Raw genomic sequence first — 15,932 nt, 5'->3', positions numbered from 1 at the left:
CTATTTTTTAAATCTGTCAATATTTTGAGAAAAATATTTCTTTATTATTTAAAGAAAAAAAATGATAACTTAATTCCCTGAAGTACACTCAACAACCGCTAGTATGTTTCAAAAAGCACCTGAAATACATGTACAAGAGGTTTTGAAATGAGTCAAGATGTCAATTTTGGATATTCTAGAGATATGCAACTGCTTAGTCTCTCTCAAACAGCCTCATGTTTACCTAAGCCACCAAAATTATTGTGATCTTAACTAGCATGTAGTTGTACAAAATAAATCACTTTAAATCCAAATTTTTTTGTACTTGGAGTCAAAAAGCTCAAGTTTGTATATACCTGCTTATAGATAGATTGTGAATCTATAAAATGGAGGCTCGCCTGTTCTTTCACCTTAGTAAATGCAACAACAGTGCAGAGTAGACCATCCGTCCATCTATCTTCTTAAGCCCCTTATTCCCCTTTGGGGTCACAGGACTGCTGGAGCCTATCCCAGCTGCTGCAGGACAAAGGTGGGGTACACCCAGAAGAGGTTGCTAATCCATCGCAGGGTGCAGAGTAGACCACTTTATTTAATGCTACGTTCACACCGGGCTTGGAAACGTGCATTTAAGCAACCACTTCTAACAAAAAGTCTATGTAAACCGTATATGCACGTTAACCTACATCCACACTAGGCATGTGTTGTTTGTTCAAGAACACGATATTCGCACTTTCATGAAAGCACATTCAGCCAGTGGTGTTCACACATCGGACAAGCAGGGAGTGGTGTCTTCTTCTTTATTTTTACCACTGTTTACTAGCGCTTGTCTGCCACCTACAGTAAAATCCGAAAAGGTTCTATGCCAAATGTAAAAGCAGTGCAAACCCTGCAAGTTTTTCTCCAAGCTTTTTCTTTCCCAGCTCTGTTCCTATAAATGTAAGTCATGGTGTCATATCATTCTGGCACAAACAGCAATTATTATTTATTATTTTTGATCATTTTTACAACAATTAGCACTACCACGTTTTGAAAAGGATGCTATCCACGTGTCTTTACCAAATCTAATTTGTTAAAGTGCAGCTTTTTTGCAATTTAGGAGTCAAGAAGTTTAACTGGTTAAACTCCCAACACGTGATCGATGAACGCTTGATCTAAGGCACTTTAAAATGATTTAAAGGCAAACCATGTATTGAAAAATCGTTTTTTAATATGGTACAGTAAATTGCAAAATGTATTTTCAAAATGGTCAAATTGCATATTGAATTGTTGAATGCATTGTTATTTCAATTATTACATAAAAACTCATGACAATTTAAAATAAAATAGATTTTTTTTTCTATTTAATATTTTATTTTTCAAATTGTCAAATTCAATTGCATATTTGAACATTAAATTCTAAATAGCAAAATGTATTTTCAAATTCCAAGTCTGAACTGCATATTGAATTGTCAATTGAAAAATGTATTTTCTAATTGCATGATCAAATTGCTAATTGAATTGTCAATTAAGATTATTAAGCGTATTACTTTGAATTAGCTCATGCTGGTTTGCGGCGCCTTCCGTCCGTGAAACCCGGGTTCAACTCCGGGCTGCTCCCTGTTCCCTTCTCTACGCCGGTTCCAAGCCCGGTTTGAGAAGGTTGCGTCAGGAAGGGCATCCGGCGTAAAACATTGCCAAATTTACCATGCGACTTGTTTGCTGTGGCGACCCCTGATGGGAGAAGCCGAAAGTGGAAGAAGACTTTGAATTATGACAAAAAAAAACCTCCACAATAGTCATGTCTTTTCTACTGTCATGCTGTTGTAATAAACTATGGAATAAGAAATGTCACCATGATAGCAGCAGAAGTCGGCGCTCAGAGCCACTCGTGACACATATCCGTGCATTTTATCAACAAAACTCAGGTTAATAAGAGCTAAAGGATCCCTCCTTCATGTGGGCACCCCTGAGGTTTCTTCGTTTTTTTTTTCCATTTTTTTGGGAGTTTTTCCTTACCGCGAAGGGGGGTCTAAGGGCAGGGATGCCAGTATAGCTTAGTCAGTTTGTTAGTGCATTTTAGTATTTTCCTATTAAACTCTTTGTATTCATGATCCTTTTGAGTTCATATTTCACTTCGAAGCCCATCGAGACGACTGTTGTTGTGATTTTGGGCTATGCAAATAAAATTGAATTGAATTAAAGGATAATATCATGGGAAAAATTGAACTCACCATGTCAAAAGGCGCTCCATTGCTCAATTTGTGGCATAATATTTTACTGAAGCTTTGGTGTGCTGGTGCTAATACCGGCTGGCGGGTCACAGCTCAAAACTGTGAGTCTCGACTCAAGTCTTGAGATTTGAGTCGTGGCCACCGGAAGTAGGTCGGAGCTGTTTACAGCGTTTGCTGTCTCTCCTTAATTAAGGTGGCCAATGAGTCTTTGAGATCATAACCGTAGCTATATGAGATTTTCCCTTTTTATGAAATGGTATGAAGACTTAAATGTATTTACCAGACACTCTTGAACATGATGTCCTGTTCTTGTTAGGCAGGTACAAGGTAATGTGTACTGTTGAGTGTTCAGTCTGCCTAAAAGCATTCAGTTTGCCATCTCAGCCACATATTGATGAAGTTGTTCCCACATTTGCCTCACATATTATTACAGCTGATCTTTTCTTTGTGTAAATTGTATACCTCTAAAATGTAGCATACGTGACAAATATCTCATTTACTGTAAGTTGACACATCCTCTCCAGTTACTCTGCATTTTCTAGGATCCTTTTCCAAACAATAACAAACAAAAACACAAAGATGCTGCTATAAAAGCTTTGGATAACCGTGTCAACACACCTGTAGGGGTTTAGCAGGTGGCGGGTCATAAATGTAGGTGAAACATATTGAATATCAGCTACACATAAACAGTTTATTTAAATCAATTTTTATTATATAAGGTCATAAGAGAAACGTTTCTAGCAAAAATTCATAAAAACTATTGGGAGACATTAAAAAAGAAAATCAAAAAGAATTTTTTTTCTAAATTTTGGATTTTTTTTTAATAAAAAATGTAACAATATGATCAGTTTTTTAAGAAACCACATTATGCACTAAAACGTTGAGTCATTGGAGAAAATATATGGGGCTTTTAGCACAACGATAGCATCAGTTCATGCTCTCATGCATCTTAACTGCATTTTGTTAGCGATAAGCTCCGGCTCTTCCGTCTGGTGCTTTTACCAAACGTTCACAGTGGTAGCTAATGATCACTCAAGGGCACCTCAAAACCACCACATCCTGGTTTGAGTGTGCTGCGCTTCGTACAATCATATGAGGATACCACTTTCCCAAATCACAAGTGAAGGGATTGAATAATCGACGGGTAAAGCAATCACTTTGTTACCTTTTACTTTGAGAAAAAAAATTATTATGTTACAAAAATTACGCAGCTGCCATAAATACAGGGCATGTCCCGATCTCCTTGTTTCAGTCCAACAGAGACGGTTTAATCAAAAAAATGGTCCAAATTAGATTTAGATCAAGTTTTATCAGATAAGAGTTGTTGCTGTTTGTTTCTGATCCAAAGTAAGAAAACAATTGGAAGCATAAGACAGCAAGAAAAAGTAAAACAAATGTTTTGGTTTTGGTTTTTTTGTCTGTTTTTTGCCAATCTTGAGACCCCATCAATGTTTTACACAAAAACAATTAATCTCTGTCATGCTTGAAAAATGTGACATTGTGACAGGTCAAATTCTGAGAGCAGCTTATTAGCTTCCATTCAAGAATGAACTTGTCAGTGCAGAGAACATCTGAGGCTTTTAGCTTTATAATTGCATTAGGCCATGCTGTCATGCATCTTAACTGCATTTCAGAAGTGATATCTTCCAGCTCCCGGCCTGCTGCACTTTCCAAAAGCTTGTTATAGCAGTAAGTGGTCATGCTAAAACTTCATGATTGCTGTCATTGTAAGGTCTGCCCAGTGTCTGGCATGTACTGTGGAGCAAAAAAGTATTAGATGAGAGAGGTCTGGAATGTTCATCATAGATACACTTCCACTGTGAGAGACAGAATATAAACCAAGAATCCAGAAAATCACACTCTGATTTTTAAACAATATATTTGCATAATGTTGCAGAAAAAGTTTGGTCAGTAACAAGAGCTTACCGTATCACTTTGTAATGTAACCCTGTTTGCCAATGACAGAGGTCAGTTATTTCCTGTAGGTCTTCACCAGTAGATGCTATTTTGGCCCATTCTTCCATGCAGATCTTCTCAAGCGCTATGATGTTTTGGAGCTGTTGCTGGGCAGCACAGACTTGCAACTTGCTCCACAGATTTTCCATTGGATTGAGGACCAGAGACTTGTTAGACCACTCTAGAACCTTGAAATGCTTTTCAAGTAGCCTCTCCTTTTGTTGCAGGCGGTTTGGATCATTGTCATGCTGGAAGATGCAGCTATGTTTCATCCTCAATTCTCTCACTGGTGGAAGGAGGTTTTTTTGTCCATACATGTTAGGATCCTGGTCTTCCCCCACACCTACCAGGGAATCCTCATCACACCTGCCACCCATCTTCTCATCACCCATCAGCCGACGTCAGTCCGTCTGCTTCATGCGGAATCACCGCCAGCTACGCCTCCAGCCTAGATCACCGTTTGTCACTCTTCTGCACTCCAAGCAAGGTTCAATTCCGTCACCTGTCAAAGCCACAAATCATCCAAGCCTGAACCCTCCACCACCACTGGGACTCAATAAATATCACTTATTCAGCCACCTTCTGTTTCTGTCCTGCTTCTGGGTCCAGCCACGCTCATCATAACAATACATGGCCCCATCCATTCATTCCTTAATACAGATTAGCATTCTTGACCCCTTTGCAGGAAAGCAGCCCCAGAGCATGATGTTTCCACCTCCATGCTTCACAGTGGGTATGGTGTTCTTTGGATGCAGCTCAAAACACAGCTGGTGTTGTTTATTCCAAAGAGTTTCATTTTGGTCTCATACGACCACATGACCTTCTCCCAATCCTCCTCTGGATTATTCATATGGTCTCTGTAGAGTTTAAGATGGGCCTGGACATGGGCTGTCTTAAGCAGGGGGGGCTTTGGAGCTCTGCAGAATTTGAATCCATGACAACATACTATGTTACTATAGTAACTTTTGTTACTTTGATCCCAGCTCTCTCCAAGTCATTGACCAGTTCCTGTTTCCCCGTTGTTTCGAGATCATTTGTGCTCTACCAGATGAGATATTGCATGGAACCATGGGTGCAGGGAGATTGTCAGTGATCTTGGTTTTTTCTTCCATTTTGTAATAATTGCTCTAACAGTTGATCTCTTCTCAACAGGCTGCTTGCTTATTGTAGATTGGTTTATCCCAGTCTTGTTTGAAAGAACAATCCTGTCCCTGGTCTCCTTAGCTCTTTGGTCTGGGTCATGGTGGAGAGGTTACACTCTGATTGGGTGTGGACAGGTGTCTTTTTTAGAGATAATCAGTTCAAACAGGAGCTATGGATATAACAAAAAAGTGAAGAATAGAAGGGCTTCTCAAAACCTACTCCAATCATCTTCTGATCTATTTTAAAAACATTCCCAGCGGTCTTTTAATTATGACTATGCTGTTTTTTAGAGACAAAAAACCTATCATTTTCTAGGACATAGTTTCTGCAGAGCAGCAGGACTTCATTAGAAATAAGGCTCTGAGTTGTGGCCGAGACTATTGGAGCAGAGTAAGCATGTCTTCATTTTCCATCCTTGCTTTGTTTACACTATTACGCTAGCTCACAACCCTAAGCCAACATTAGCGGTTCAACAAAAAGGGTGAACAATATCAGAACTATCCAGCTGTGCAATTTTGAGCCAGATGCCAGCTTGGAAGAGGGAAACGGAGACGTACATGGATGTATTTGTCTACAAGTCGACGATTGAAAAAAGAAGTAATCAGAAATGCAGTTTTAGTCTTAATTTTCTTTATATGTCATCCATCATAAGAAACATGCTACAAGTTAAAAACAAAAAAACACTTTTTTTATTGGAGTGGGTCTTAAAAGTAGTAACAGGTCTGTGATGGACACAATTCTTGCTTGTCTAAGCTTAAGGCTTATTTTCTACACCATTATGTAAAAAAATATGCAAAAGGATTTTATGGATTTTTTCATTCTGTCACTTACAGTTATCTAACATAATAGACCTCTGTCTTCTCTTTAAGCGTTTTTTGATTTAATAAAGCCTCATAGGTCACTCAAATCAAAGCTCAGCTTTCTATGTTATGACAAGCACCTTTTATTATTATTAATTAGGTTTACAATGTGACAACACAGCGAGAAAAGATTGGCTTCAGGAACACCTTTGATATACAGAAGGGCTTTGGCTGACAAACATGCTCCACCTTTTAAGACGGGAGTGAGACGGCCACCCACACAGCCTGTGCAAACAAGGAGAGGACCCGTCATATCTCCATGATGCTGGGATGGGGGAAAAAAAGGAACTGTAGTCAATACAGGTCAGGCAGGTTTTCGAAACGTGATGACAGGTTCCTCTTATGTTGGCAAGCAACCAGAGAAGGCAAAGGATGTGAGGCAGGATTTCTTATCACTACTCTCCATTCTCTTGGTAGCAGTGTTACTAAAAACAAATCATTGGCCAGCTTAGAAAGGAGTCTGTTGTGTTTTGTTATGTTGAAAAAGTCAACTGTTGGCAAAAGAAAAGTAAAAATTAGATTAAAAAATGTCTAATACCTTTACTTACAGTATCTAGATGGCAAATGTTTGCTGTCATTGAATTAAATGTGTTAATTTTAACAACCCTGCCCATTTCTTTGCCTCTACACTCTCCATCTTCAGACAGGAGATGAAGAGGGAGCTGTCACCATGGGGTTGCACTATCTCCCCAGGATCACCGGGCTTCCTGTAACATCATCCCCCAGGTTATGATCGGGGTCAAGGCTGCAGATTGTTAATGATCAGCAGTGGCAGCAAGAGGAGGACGAGGACTGGGTTGAACAATGTGTAGGATTGTGGGTCTGCATTTTTCCCTCTTTGGCCTCAACACGGTCTACTTTGTAACATAATAGGAAGGCAGGTAATAATCACCTCCCCCAGTCAGGCAGACTTGTGCACCTCGAAGCATTTGCATTTTCCCATAAGGTGGAACAGGAAACACTTACATTTTACAAAATGTATGTCCAACAGAATAAAAGTTGTGTTACAACTAAACTGAAGGAAAATTATATAATTTATTGCCATGTAAGAGAAGTTTGCCTTGATGAAGCTCTTCGTGTTTTCTTAAGCTTGCATAAAATATGTGCACAGATCTGCTTCTCTTTGTAACTACATTTGAACTCAGCCAGTATGAGTTTAAAAGGTAAATATGGTTTAATGTAAACATATGGCGTTATTTATTGTACAGTTTAGATTAACTTACATTTTGACAAAAACCAGTCACATTTCTATCATTACCCTCCAAAAAAAAGTGTTATATTTTCATTTGTATTGTTTTATGTGGGAAATGTCTGTTTGTGATGATAAACAATTATACCAGTTCTAAAATAATGCTTTATTTACCTGACACAGCTTATATGAGAGGTAGTTGATAAAAAGATGTTCTGGTCAGATAAGAGATTTTAAATAGTTTCACCACGAAAGGAAAAAGAAGGAGATATTGTTAATTTAACTTTTTGTACTGTTCAGTTGCACAGTTTCCTGATGTGGTGATTTGCATTTTTTGTTGTGCTGTGTTTTTATTGTCGTTCATTTTTAAATGTAACATTTTGATATATGACGCGTTTCGAGTGTCTTTTAAATAAATGTGTGATATTTGCTGTACGTTGTGTCTATAGTTTTGCTCAGGGTTCTAAACGTCTCTCATGTGAGATTTCATATCAGCAGTTAACACTAAAGCCTCAGCACAATGTGAGGAAACAGGCCACACATGACAGGCTGACGCACGTGGCCAGGTGGCCGTGTAACCCTGAGCTTGAGCCATGCTGGAACTGTCCAGCTGTAACAGCGAGAGAAAGGAAGCAGCTGCTTTTACTCAAAACAAAAGTGCAAAAGACCAAAAGGAAAAAGGGGCGGGGGGCAGTTGAACTTTAAAGTTTACATGCATTAGTAACTGAATTACATTTTCATTTTCAGCCTTTGGGAAATGTGATTCTTTTATTGCAATGGGTGCCCAAAACGACAACAACACTCATCTTTAGTACGAGTGATGACTATGGCTGAGGCCCTTTAACCGTCACCAACGGCACCCGGTTCAGCTGTGTTTATGACTAGACAGCCATGCACACGTCTAATTCAAAGGCAACGGCAGCCAAAAAAGAAAAGAAAAAAAACAGCTTTTGCACCGTCTCCTAAACCTCCTGCGTCTTTTTGTTCAGACCTTTTGGACAGTCGGCGCTCACAGCTGCACTTTGTCATAAACACTTGTCTTCCCTTTCAGGCTCTGCTTGGTTGTTTTGGTTAAGAGCACTGAAGGAGACAGAAAAGGACACCCTGCCTTTTAAAATGCATAATCTGAAAGGACCAGGAGGCCTCTGCACAAACACATTCAAATGCAAAGCCATTTTGGAGTTCAGCTTTTATATTTTTGACCTTCTCAGGAATGCCCACAAAACAGCCACTAACCTTTAGAAGGGAAACCCACTTGCACTTTTAACGTGTGCACTAGACCAAAGTCAGGTTGTAGTTACACAAATTTGAGGTTAAAAAAATGAATTATAACAAGACACGTCCCTGCAAAAATATACAACAACAGTCTAGAGGAAGCTCTGTCGTTGTATCACAGAGTAGGACATCCCAGTGCTAACACAGAAATGTGTTACTGATAGAGGAAACTCATTTGCTTGTTCTGCAGCTTTGACAGAGCTTGCGCCATTTTGATTTCAAAGCTCCAACAAGGGCCATTCTAGCATCGACTATGAAACTATGACTCACTCTTTTCTGGGGGGTATGACACCTAAACCAACAGCATGCTGGATGCACCCTCTGGCTCAAACAGTGAGGCAGTCATGGCCATGCTAAAACCATGCTAAAAAAATAAATACATCCCACATTCAGAACAAGAACTGCTGGAAATGATGTGCATAAATGCATCCAAAATGTCCTTATCCCTCAAAACAAAAGAATAATTTTGTGTGACTTTACAAATGTAACACATAATTAAATACACAGATATACACAGATGTGTATTTAATTATCTTCAAAAACATTGTTTAGCAAAGATGGGATTTTTGCTAAAACCTTTAACTGAGAAAGGAGGCCAGTGTTTACCTTTGGTTCAAAGGGCAATTATCGCACCCTCTCATCAGACCTCCTTTGTCTTTTTAGGCAGCAATCCCCCAAACCTGAAGACTTCTCAAAGTTCTCAGTTTCAGTCTCTAAATTCAAAAGTAAGCCCTTGTCAAAACGTTTTCTAATCTCACTTGGAGCATCACTTATTTCCTCAAAAGTTTCCTTTTCGCTGTTTTACATCTTATCAATGCCCCACCTTGAACTACCAAGCCTTTTTGCTATATAAGCCTTTTTTTAACCTACAACCAGAATAAAGGGGGAGTGTTGATTAGGTGTCTGTGGTAGGTAACTCTACCAGCTAAGGTCAAAGATTCCATGGTTACGTTTCTATTTCTAGACAACGGGTGTAATTCATTTCTTATGTGACTTAAATGTAACCAAGGAAGTAATGATTAACCACTTTTACAAAGTCATTTGTCAGAACAGGCAGAGTGAAGTGGTTGAAGCACCTTGCAGACCCCTAGTCCTGTAACCTGGGAGCTATATTTATTTTTGCACTGTTGCTTTATAACAGCTTTCTTAAACGTATTAACTTTTTCATCAGTATACGTTTGTAGTAATATTCTTCACAATCCCACTCCGATCATCTGTTGAATTTATTGTAAAATTGTTTCTAGTGGTCTCTTAATTACAAATATGCTGTTTTTAGTCTAAATTAAAAAAAAAAACTGTGGTTTTCTTGGACATAGTTTATGCAGAGCAGCAGTAGTTAATCAGAAATTCACCTCTGAGTTTTTGGCGACATAGTTGGAGCGGAGTAAGGCTGTCCCCTTCCCATCATCCATCTGTTTACATGCTCTCCCACTAGCTCACAGCCCCACATCACCCCAACCTAACATCACCGGTGCAACAACACCAATGGAAAGCAATATCAGATCTATCCGGCCGTACAGTGTAGAGCCAGACGCCAGCTCAAAAGGGGAAAATGAAGACGGACGTGGATCTGGTCATCTAAGAGTAGATGAATCAGATTGGAGTGGGAGCTTGTGGTTTGCCGTAATAGCTTCTACATCGCACCTACAAGCATTTCCCAACTGCATTTTTGTGTCTGCTCCTAATTTACAAAATTTGAATAAGTAAATAGTCAGAATTGTAATTTTATGCTTAATTTTCTTTATGTGTGTAATCCATCATGAAAAAAAAGCTTAAAGAACATGTGAAAAACACTTCCTCCAGCTCCTCTGGGGGGACCCGGAGGGGTTCCCAGGCCAGCCGAGAGACGTAGTCTCTCCAGCGTGTCCTGGGTCTTCCCCGGGGCCTCCGCCCAGAGGGACATGCCCGGAACACCTCTCCAAGGAGGCGTCCGGGAGGCATCCGGACTAGATGCCCGAGCCAACTCAACTGGCTCCTTTCGATGTGAAGGAGAAGCGGTTTTTGTTTTTTATTATTTTTTACATCTAGTGTTTGTGGGGAGGGAGTGGGGAAAAAGGTTGGGGCGGGGGGGGCATAAACGGAAGAGAGGTGGAGAAAGTGGGGGATACAAGCGCTGATTTGAATAAGTTATTATTTGAGATGTGTAACAATTATACCAAATCTGCTGAGACGGCAAATATTACATGCACGAAGATGAGCAGAAGACATCTGTCCATCAATATGCTTTGGGTTCGGAGGAGGGATGAAGCAGAGAGGGGGCGGTTTGGTAGTGTGCACGTGCACATGGGGGTGGAGATGCATGCATGCTGCCGAAGTGAACCGTGTGTTCGTAAGGGGAACATGATCCTCGCCAGCCCGACCAGCCAGACTAGGAGAGGGGGGGGGGGACCCCCAGGCCAGGAGAACCCCCGGCCGGCAGCCATGGGGGCCACCGGGTGCCGGACACTGAGACGCGGGCCAAGGATGAAGCCAGGGCGCAGAGGACCCATGAGCCACCCACCACCCAGCCAGAGCCTCGTCTCCACAACCCAGCCCCGGCACCCGACCCGAGCAACCCAGAGATCACCGCGCAACAACAGCTCCACCACCCCCCCTCCCACACACACATCACACACACTACTCTACCCTCTACAGCCCTCCTCACCTGCCATGATCTCCGACCCCTCCTCCCATACCCCCTCTAATGCCCTCCCCACTCTGCGATGGGTGAGGAAGAGCCCCAAGGTATCTCGGTGAGCCAGCCCCCACGGTCTGTCCCACCCATGCATACACATACACACTCAAAATCTTCTGGTTACCCCCCCACCCCCCGTCGCCACGCAGTTACCCCCTCCGGCCAATTAACCCCCCAGTGCCGCACGCCCTAACACCAATCAAGCCTACAGGATCCCCACAAGCCAGCCCGCCCTGAGGGGAACAGGTGGGTGAAGACAAGTCCGCCCCTCCCCAACCCCACCGATGTATGGTGGTGTGGGTGTACTGTGTGTGTGCTGCAGGTAAAATAGGTGGTCTCCAGTGTTACGGGCCCCACTGCTGCCAAGCAGTAGAGCACCCCCCCCCGCCACCCCCCACACACACACACACACCCTCCGGCGTCCCTCTGTGTGTGGTGTGTATTTGCTGTGTGTGTGCTGCTAACATGCAGTGTGTGGTGTCTAAAGTGGAAGTTAAAATTGTGGGGCGGACCAGTGAAAGATGAGCACAGATGTTTCACCATTCCCCCCCTCCACCAGACCATCCACACAAGGCCCTAAATGAATCAAGGTTTCTAATATGCGAGAAAAATGGAATGGAGGGCGCCGACACAACTCCAAAGAGAGACGCCCCCAGTGAGCCCCGCCAGCATGTACCACCCATCCAGTTCCCTGAGCCCCGTAAGCCTGTGTGCAACATTTGTTTTTGTTTTTTAGCTGTTTTTTATCAGATTTTTTGATTTGGAAAACAATTAGATGAACAAGGAACAATAATTGTTGTACTGTCAAAACACTGAGTGTAACCCTTGTGCTATCCTAGGCACTTTAACGTTGGGAGTTGGGTCATCTAGACCCACCAGACAGTGCACTGAACCTTTTTTCTTCAATGATTTGTGAACCTCACTGGTGTCCATGGATTACATGAAATCTTTCCACCTTTATCCACCTCTGTCATGGTAGGAAGAACACGTCAATGCAAGGGTGGGATCATCTAAGATAGCACAAGGGTTAAAAAATGTGGCTTTTGTTGGTAGCTGACATCTCTTTCAGACGTAACTGACTTTGTTTTATCAGGCAAGGAAGGATTACTCACTTGTCCATCACCACCTAACTTTTTTGCAGTTATTGCAGAGAACAAACCAGGGGGAGAGGGGGGAAAAAGTGAAGGAAAAAACACCATCAGCAAGCAACAGGATGCATATGGGCCTGAGAAGGATGGCTGGCTAGAACCAGGAAATGGAGAGGGAGAAGGAGAGGAAGGAGAGATTTTGAATCACAGGCTGAGTCCAGTTCAAAAGATTCCTGTTTTGAACCACGGAGACATTTTGTTGCTCTTTCATTGAAACAAAGCTATTCAGAGTTTAGACACAATTTGAGGAGTGAGAAGAGAGCTAAAAGTTTATTCTTTTAATCTTAAATAAAAACTATTTTCCCAGCATCAAGATAAACTTGTTTAAAAAAAAACGTCTCAATCTTTTTTCTGCTGTACTTTGTGAATCATTTTGAAAGAATGTGTACTTGAGCGATGTCTAGATGTGGCATCATTCAGTCACACAAGAATTCATGAGATGCCAGGTAACTCACATAGTCTTTGAATGGCTGGGAAGCTGAAGAAACCTGTACTTTGTGACAGCTCATCATCTCAGGGGTATGTTTCCATTACAAGCAACTTGGAAAATTAAACAAGTCTCTACACAAAGACTTAAAACTGGTGTGTTGTGTGATGTCACAGGTAAACACCCACTCCAATAAGTATCATGTTGTGGTATTTTCAACACGTTTGATGAGACATATTTTTCATAATGGAGGACACATCTAAAGAAAATTCATCTTCAAATTGCATTTTTAAGTATTTCTTTGTTCAAATTGTTGTGAATCAGAAGCCTGTAGCAGTGATGTAGGTGCTAAAGACGGCGGGGTAACAAGCTCCCTGCTCCACTCCATTTAGATGCATCCACTTGTTAACAAATAGACACATTAACATCTTCATTTACCTCGTCTGAGTTGGCCTCTGGCTCAAAAATGCACGGCTGGATAGCTCCGGTATTGCCTGCATTTTGTTGCACCAGTAATGTTATCTTGGGGTTGTGAGGGACTGTAAGCTGGCAGGAGAATGTGTAAACAAAGGGATGATGGGACGTTTGGGCAGGCTTAAGGCCCGTACACACCGGGACGAATTTCGCGCCCGATATTCACCGACGTTTAACGCCTCGTGACTAAACAAAGGGCACCAATGTGAGTGTGCATACCGACACGGAAAACGCCACGCGTAAAGCGTCATTTTTTAAGAAACGCCTCGGGGTTGTTTTTTTGGTTTGACACGCCGCGTCAAAAACTATACGACCAATGAGAATGGCGCTTTTGCACACGTGTCTGGAGCTTCTGAAATTACAGTAAAACAAAACTTGGGGGCGCTCAAATACAACATTGTCTTGCTGAGCACACATACGTCACGGCGAAGAAGATAGACGCCAAGTAGCGTCTACACTGCCGCGAAGAAATAAGACGAAGAAGATGCACTCACCGACGGAAAAAATATCCCCGAAAAAAATATCCCCGAAAACGCTCATGATACATTTTCAGCTCTTGTACCAGTCGATAAAACTCCCCATGTTCTTCTCGTAACTATGGAATGTACCCAAAATCGACGTCTTTCATAATTCAACAGAACAATAATTTCTTCATCGCTGGAACTGGAGCTAGAGCTACTGGTGCTGGAAATATTCATGTTTTCTTTGTTTGATTCTGACAAGCGCGTAAATACTTGCTCTCTTCTTCTGAGTGAAAAGCGACTTTAAGAAGCGTAAAGTTGCGCAGTCCCACCTTGTGTACAGGGGTATTTCTGTTTTACATTAAGCGCTATCTAATGTCAGGGAATGAAATTGCATGTTCGCTCGGCTCATCGTCAGCGAAAATCGCCTGGGTGTGAACACACTGGCGAATAACGGCTGGCGAATATTCATCCCGGTGTGTACGGGCCTTTACGCTGTCTCGACAACAGCTTGGAGGGGAATTCAGAATAACTGCTGCTCTGCAGAAATTATGTCCTAAAAAATAACAGTTTTTTTTTTTTTTATTATTTAGGCTAAAAACGGCAAAATCATAATTGAAAGATGACTGGGAACACTTTTACACAAGATCAGAAGATGATTGGAGTGAGACTTTAAGTACATGCAAATATCAACATGCAAATCCACTCAGATTTAGATATCATCTTGCAAGCAAATATTTTCTCTAACATGAAAACTCTCGAAAGACATTTTGACAATAAAATTTAAAAGATGATAACATTTCCACACAAATTCAAACTTTAATTGTAGCCATATCATAATGTTTTCAACTTTTAAATTTTAAATCTTAAATTTTTTTTAGCATCACTTCAATATTAACAGATATTCAAGTTAGATGGGACTGTTTGTTTATGCTTTTATCACCTCAGAGGCTGATGTTGATTGTATATGATGCTGGTCTTGATGATAAATTTTGTTCTCTCTGACGAACAACACAATCTGTTCCAACATGTGAGATAAACTTGTTCATCCGGAAAACATTTAGACTTCAGTGTTAAAGGTCACTTCTGACTTACATTTAAAATGTCAGAGCAGGAATTGTATATATTTCAGGAGAAAAACATATAAAGATTACATTTTTTTAGGTCAAAATCATTAAGGTGTATAACCTCTTAAGACCAGAGCTAATGTTTGAGTTAACCCTCTACGCCAGGGGTCCCCAAACTTTTTCCAGCAAGGGCCACTTGACCTTTCCATTCTCTGATCGGGGGCCGGTGTCAGTTTGAAACAGAGAAAGTGTGACAGTCGCAGGGGTGCCAAAATGTAAACTGAAAGCCACACATAACAAAAATATTAATAACCCAATCTGATATCAAATACTCCTCTCTGGGTTCTTCACCAAAAAAATAATAATAATCAGAATCAGAAAATATGTAATAACAGTCTTTATGAAATTAGTAAAAACAAATAACCATCTCTGGGTTCTTTACATAAAAAGTAAAGAAATATTTAGTAACAGTATTTTAGATTATAGAAAATCAATAATGAATCAATAACCAAATAATATTGCAAAGAAAATACTTTAAAAAAAGTTTTTTTCTTAATTTCTTAAATCAAATGATTTAAAAGACAGTACAGACCAAAAGTTTGGACACACCTTCTCATTCAAAGGAATGGGAAGGTATGTCCAAACTTTTGGTCTGTACTGTAAATCCTGGAACTCTTGAGACACTTTCACAGTTTAATGCTTATGCTAAAATAGAGATTTTCTGTACACATTTAAACTTTGGTTTACTGCAGCTTATTTCCTGTACCAAAATGTTCTCAACATGTGTTTTAAAGTGTACTATTTGTTTCAAAATCATTTGAATATCAATACATATTTAGCAAGTTAGATTAGACCATTTCCATTTGCTTTTATTACATCAGAAGGCTCATGCTGGTTGTATGATGCTGGTCTTGATGGTTCGTTTCTCTACTTGTAAAAAGGATTAAAAAAACCTTGAACCTTGTTCTCGTCGACAAACAGCACAATCTGTGAGATATAACAAACACGTTCATCAGGGAAAAAATGGTTTCATTGCTAAAGGTATTTTCTGACATACACTGTCAGAGCT

The 15,932-nt window shown here is 40.7% G+C and overlaps 1 protein-coding gene across 19 annotated transcripts in view; it reads left to right on the top strand.

Moving 5' to 3' along the window:
* The window catches only part of armc9 (armadillo repeat containing 9), a 30,133-nt gene extending 22,361 nt beyond the window's left edge, over positions 1–7,772 (top strand). For 11 of the 19 annotated variants that reach the window (XR_013655731.1, XR_013655732.1, XR_013655730.1 and 8 more), the window contains one exon: positions 6,792–7,772. The gene's annotated coding sequence lies outside the window, so the exon portion shown is untranslated. Of the gene's footprint in view, positions 1–4,372 lie in introns of all 19 variants that reach the window. The other 8 variants (XM_078946551.1, XM_078946546.1, XM_078946550.1 and 5 more) reach the window with 2 other exon arrangements.
* Positions 7,773–15,932: the final 8,160 nt, after the last annotated feature.

Source organism: Oryzias latipes, chromosome 4 (assembly GCF_053564925.1).
Source record: "Oryzias latipes strain Hd-rR chromosome 4, Olatipes_Hd-rR_3.1".
In the NCBI taxonomy this organism is placed as follows: Eukaryota; Metazoa; Chordata; class Actinopteri; order Beloniformes; family Adrianichthyidae; genus Oryzias; species Oryzias latipes.
The sequence above is the reverse complement of the archived record's forward strand: the minus strand, read 5'-3'. Positions and strand labels throughout refer to the sequence as shown.